The sequence below is a fragment of the Ostrea edulis genome, chromosome 6, assembly GCF_947568905.1.
Source record: "Ostrea edulis chromosome 6, xbOstEdul1.1, whole genome shotgun sequence".
In the NCBI taxonomy this organism is placed as follows: domain Eukaryota; kingdom Metazoa; phylum Mollusca; class Bivalvia; order Ostreida; family Ostreidae; genus Ostrea; species Ostrea edulis.
The window spans coordinates 90,819,412-90,825,870 of NC_079169.1; the positions used below are offsets into that span (position 1 = coordinate 90,819,412).

The window sequence follows — 6,459 nt, forward strand, 5'->3', positions numbered from 1 at the left end:
TAAAAGGTTAGAGGTGAGGTCAAATTCCGCAGTGAAGGAAACCGGAAATAAATCTGCCAAAGCTATAGTCATTTTCTATATACTGTAACAGACATGTATCATCAATGCAAATGCATATTAGAAAATTCAATTAAGTACTGTCATACCAGCGATGATTGTGAAATAGTGAAAAGCTCAAGAAGTTAAAGTCATTTAAAGATTAAAGATTTAGATTGTAGTTTAACTGATATTTAGTCTTATTGTCGTGTCATGAGGGGGGGGGGGGTCTTTTCTTCTTTCGGGGGGGGGGGGGGGGGGGCAACGGTAATAATTCCATTGTTTATAACACATGCAAATAAAGAAATTGGGGGAGACTGCTTTCTTCCATTTTCATTTATAGTGGTATTTAGGGTAAAGACAGAACTGCAAACATATATGCATGTATTCATGGAGAATTTATATAAAAAATTTATCTTTGGTAGTTAATTTTTAACACCCCCTCCCCCCACCGAATTAAGAAATCATGAATTTTTTCGACCTTAGGAAAAAAGTTCCCCCTCCCCGATTTAGGATTTTGTAGAGTGGTCAAGTCACAGGACAAAAAAAAAATAAAAATTTTCTCTTGTCAAGGAATTTTAACAAATTAAGTTATCTTCAGCATTGGTTACAAAAAGAGAATATTTTGCATTGAAAATAGAATTGGTGAAGAAAATGTGCGATTCCTCCCTTATAGTATAATTGCGACTCACATAAACTGCACAAAATAATATATCACATTATAAGTAAATCATCGTCACAGAAAGAATGAAATTGATGTTATTGTTAGATTCTATTACTACACTTCTATAGCATGCTATTTTTAGATTTATTCCTCTTTAAAGATATCTCATAAATTTTATAAGATATCTTATTAAACTTACAAGATATCTTCTAAAGTTTATGAAATATATTAATTGTATCCTTTATAATTGGATATCTGATAAAAGATTATAAAATATGTTATATATTTTATAAGTTATCTTCTAAAACATATATCTTATGTCTTTTAAGATATCTCAAAAACGAATTTTTATAAGACATCTTGTTAACTTTATAATGTATCATATGAATTTACTTTTATAAGATATATATCATAAAACATATAAGATATCTTGCATGTATATTATAAGATATATCAAAGTTTGAGCTATATCTTTTTAAAAATTGTTTATGAGATATCTTATAAGATATGTAAGATAACTTATAAAGCTTGTGAGAAATCTTATAAAACAGTTAAGATATTCTGTTTTATAAGATATCTGTTAAACATGATATCATTTGATATACAAGATATCTTATAAAGCTTAGGAGATGTCTTTCATAATTTATAATATATATCTTAAATATTTTATAAACTGTATATTATATGAGATATATATCTTATAAGATTTATTAGATATCTTATCAGAAATAGAAGATATTTCATAAATTATATACGAAATCCTTAAAGGAATACCCGGTAGATACATTGTATAAATATGGCGTGCCATACACCTCACTTAGGAAGAAGCTAGATTAGCAGGATTTATACAAATTATATGAATATATACATATTTTCTATATATCTTAAGAAATATCTGTGAAAAGCCTAATATGCATTTTCATAAATTAAAACTTAACGTACTAATTTTACTCTTTATGCTAAAGCAATTCATCAGCAAATGTGAATTATTACTACGGTTGTGCTCTGCAATGCATGCAAGCAGGTAGTTATAGTGATACAGTATCAAAGTTGGTTAAGAAGTACTATGTACAAGTTACTACTCATAAATGGAAATTCAATGGTTGAAAATTTTCCACATTTATTGAAATATACATAGTTTTCTTATCTATATGTATTGATTAGAAAGTAAGACAATGTTACACCACTGTATCTGCAAAAGTTTTTTTAAGTCTTAAATATTAAAGAAATTAAACCTTTATAGTGGAAAATCTTTACAATATGTCTATATATACATAAAATCAGATGCTGAAATTTTATAAAATTTAATTCAATATCAGTATACATGTATATGCATATATTTTAAAGTTATAACAATTTCTTAAAAATTCTTGGAAGTTATTTTTATAACTTTAGTCTGTGACATGCACTTTAGAGCATTCCAGATTACAGGATTTGAAGGTAGATCCTTAATGTAAACTGATGAATTCATTTAGGAATGTGCACTGCACACCAGCTATTTCCTCAAAATGAATCTCTGAAAGAAAAAAAAATTCACAATGATCAATATAAGCTATCTAACTTTCATTTTCCAGTATGAAATATGAATACTGATTGATTGTCTTAATTACTCCTTCTAGATATATTTATTCTGTTTCAATTTAGTATCAATAGCATTAAAGACAAGAGGCCCATGGACCACATTGCTCACATGAGTTACTTTGGCCCATATTTAAAGATTGTTCTTGTATATTAGCATATAAAGCTTTGATCCTTATTGTGGCCCCAACTTACCCCCGTAACCATGATTATTACAAAATTGAATCTGCACTATGTCAGGAAGCTTTCATGTGAATGTAAATTTCGTTGTCCCAATGGCTTCTTGAGAAAAAGATTTTCCCTATATATTTGTATGTTAAACTTTGATCCCCTATTGTGGCCACACCCTTCCCCTGGGGGGGGGGGGGGGGGGGGCATAATTTTAACAAACTTACTTAACAAACTTAAATCTGCACTATGTCAGGAAGCTTTGACATAAATGTAAGACTTTCTGGCCCAGTGATTCTTTAAAAAAAAAAATCAAAAGATTTTCCTTATATATTTGTATGTGAAATTTTGATCCCCTATTGTGGCCCCATCATTCTACCCCCCCCCCCCTCCCTCCCGGGAGCTATGGTTTTAAAAAAATTTGAATCTGCACTATGTCAGGGAGCTTTCATGTAAATGTAAACTTTTGTCTTACTTTCTAGTCCATTGGTTCTTGAGAAGATGTTATATTTTCCCTATATATTTGTATGTAAAACTTTGATCCCCAATTGTTGCCCCATCCTACTCCCGGGGGCCATGATATGTTATCAAACTTGAATCAGGAAGCTTTCTTGTAAATTTGTGCTTTCCTGGCCCAGTGGTTCTTGAGAAGAAGATTTTTAAAAGATTTTCCCTATACCTTTGCATGTAAAATTTTGATCCCCTATTGTAGCCCCATCCTATCCCTAAGTGTCATGAATTTAATAAACCTAAATCTACGCTATGCCAGGAAGCTTGCTTGTAAATTTCAGCTCTTCTGGCCCTGTATTTCTTGAGAAGACTTTTAATGACCCCACCCTATTTTGTGATTATCTCCCCTGTGAAGGGTGGCAAGTTAGGCTGAAATTAACACTATGGTTCTGGAGAAGAAGTTGAAAAGGTTGTACAAATGGACTTGATGACAGCAAAAAGTGATCAGAATTGCTCTTTCAAGCTTTCAGCCCATGTGAGCTAAAATCGATTTGGAATTTTTCTTTGCTATGTGATTTATCTCTACCTACACTGCATATACACTATGCCTATTTTACCAGAAAAAAATTTAATTATAACTTTACATATATATTTTATGATTTTTTTTCAAAATAGATATTTAATATAATTAACATTTTATAGAAGAGAAACAAAAATACCATAATCACAATTTGAAACTAAAGATTGTTTATTAGGAAATACAAATGTCTCCCTGAGCTCCCGAAATTGGAAGTTCTCCAAATAAAACTGTCTCTTCTTGTACTGTATGGTATTGAGCAGAAAGCATGAGCATAAGCATTTATGAACTCCGATAAGCCATATAGAAGTGTTCACAAATTATTTTATACCCTCCACCCCCAAGATTTTAAGAAAACAATTGGATCTTCCTATCCATACAATATATGCCAATCTGCAAATGGCATTGAAGTATTGTGAAAAGTTTAAGTCTAACTCTGATGATCCATATAAGAGGAGAAGCATTCATGCATAGCTCTTATCCTTGGACGAATTTGGCTCCACTTTTTTGGCATGCTGTTTTTGGCTATATTTAGCTCTAAAACTTCATAGTTATTTCGGATTTCAAACATTTCGGTTGAGCATCACTGAAGAGACATTATTTGTCGAAATGCGCATCTGGTGCATCAAAATTGGTACCGTATAAGTTTTACATTCACAAGCTATTTAAACTTCTTCCACCCCTCTTAGATCCACTATAACGTTTAGGAAAATAATTGGATCCTCCCATCCCAACAATATGCACATCTCCATATGGCAATGAAGCATTACACAAAGTTTCAAGATGGACAGACAAAAAATACAAAAACAATGTCTTGATCCCCCTGGAAGAGGGGAGACAATAAACTAACTGTAACATCATGCTTCAAAATACTAACGATTTATACTAAGACACTGAATACTTACAATTTACACATGCAAGACACTGTACTATTTGATGGGCAGCAATTAAAACATGACTTCTAAAAGGAAAAAAATCATGCACTTATTTAGTATGTAACAAAAAATGTAATATCATGAAATTATACGATTTGTCAATAATTAAGATTCAGTATTCCATGAAACAGTGTGTGTCATCTGCAAGTGTACTATATACTCAACCAAGATAGGCAAAGTGATAGCATAAGCAATAATGTATCTCTTCATGAAAATATTTCTAAGATCTGCTACATGTATAATTATTAGCTTAATTCTTATAATCTTAAATTTTTTGACTTGTATCTGATGAAAGTTTTGAGGTAGAAATTGTGTTTGTGCCTTTGTATGCATGTACATAATTTGTAAATGTAGTTGTACCCCTAAGTAGATTTTACATAATAAAACACTGAACACATATACATGTACTTCATAAGTTCAGTTACATGTACATATACAACCATGCATAAAAAGATGTTTAAATACTATAACAATTTTTAAAGAAACATAATTATCTGCATGCAGTGTATAGCTTGGTTAAAAATTTAAGGACAGATAAAATGATCTCGCTTTGTAGACAGAATAATTTCCTTTAAAATCTTGAAAACATAATCATTACATTCAATTATAGGAAGATGTGATACTTTGACAAATCTAGGATTCCTTTGAGGATCTCAAAATACATTTGTTCAAAGGGTGGTGAATCACTCAAAGTCCCCAAAAAGTACACTGAAAGCAGACACATGCACAAATATGTATTATTTGAAATTTAGGCTAAAAATATAAATTGCTGAGCAAGTCAAAATAATGGCAAGAGAAAAAGAATCCCACTTCTCTATGATACACTTCCTTGTATTGAGGTGTACCGAAGACGAGTCAAATATACCAGTCTAATTTTAATTCAGATTGGAACATTAATTTGTAACTTTTTTCTTTAACTGTAAACAATTAAGTTTTAATATTCTGATCACAATCTCCATTTAAACAAATTAATTATGTCTTATTGAACTTATTTTCACTTGTCAATGAAACTTTTAGATTTAGTTTGATTAAAATTACTTGCATGTATTATAGATAAAATTGAATTACAGATGTCAAGTCCCCCAAACAATGTTTCTTCAATGATCTCTTCAACAATATATGTTTATTTTAAAAACTAAGGGTAATGTGTTTAATTTAGGGTCAGAAACACAATACTTATTTGACGCCTTAATTTATGCTTTTAAATTTTCAAAACTCCATCAACATGCAATATAATAAATATTTTGATCAGTTACAATTGTATTTAATTCACAAATCTTTTTACAATTTAAGGCAATTCAGTTAAATATATAGCACAAACTAAAACATGTAAAATAATTAACATTGCGCAGTCAGCTTTTCATTAAAGGGGGCTTATAATTACAAAATTCTTTACTTTAGGTTAAATAATACTCAGTGCACACTGACCCTAACTTGGCCAAACTTGAAAAAAAAAAAATCCATGTAATATGATCATGCAAAATAATTTCTTCTCCTAAATTTCTAGAACAGCTTCTGGATGATCACAGCTCAATTTTGATTTCTGAGACTTATAACTGTTTAATTAATGTTGCAAAATGTAATACTAAAAATGAAACAGCAAAGGTTTCTTACAGACAAAATATAGTTGATGTATATTAAAACAATAGTTAATTGCAGTGTAGTGCAATGTAATTATGTTCCCCAAACAAAGTTTGGGAACATATTGTTTTTACTCTGTTTCTTATTATTATTAGGTCTTTCCACCTTTCTGTGGAAAGACCTTTTGTTATTGTTCTGTTTATTATTATTATTATTATTATTAGGTCTTTCCACCTTTCTGTGGAAAGACCTTTTGATATTGTTCTGTTTTTAGGTCTTTCCATCTTTCTGTGGAAAGACCTTTTGTTATTGTTCTGTTTATTATTATTATTTGTCTTCTTTTCTTTCCGCCGCGAGAAGCTCTTGACGTTTTAAGACTTATCGAAAAACAATGTAGACCATCATATTTGACATCTCGAAACATGCTCAGATCTCACCCTGCGTATTTGATCTTTGACCCCTAACGTACT

At 30.5% G+C, this 6,459-nt stretch overlaps 1 long non-coding RNA gene across 1 annotated transcript; it reads right to left on the reverse strand.

Moving 5' to 3' along the window:
* Positions 1 to 1,988: 1,988 nt before the first annotated feature.
* On the reverse strand, positions 1,989 to 4,840 carry LOC130047469 (uncharacterized). Its single transcript, XR_008796363.1, has 2 exons — positions 4,379 to 4,840; positions 1,989 to 2,216 (listed from the first exon to the last, which is right to left on the reverse strand). It is a non-coding gene; the product is annotated as an uncharacterized LOC130047469 (long non-coding RNA).
* Positions 4,841 to 6,459: the final 1,619 nt, after the last annotated feature.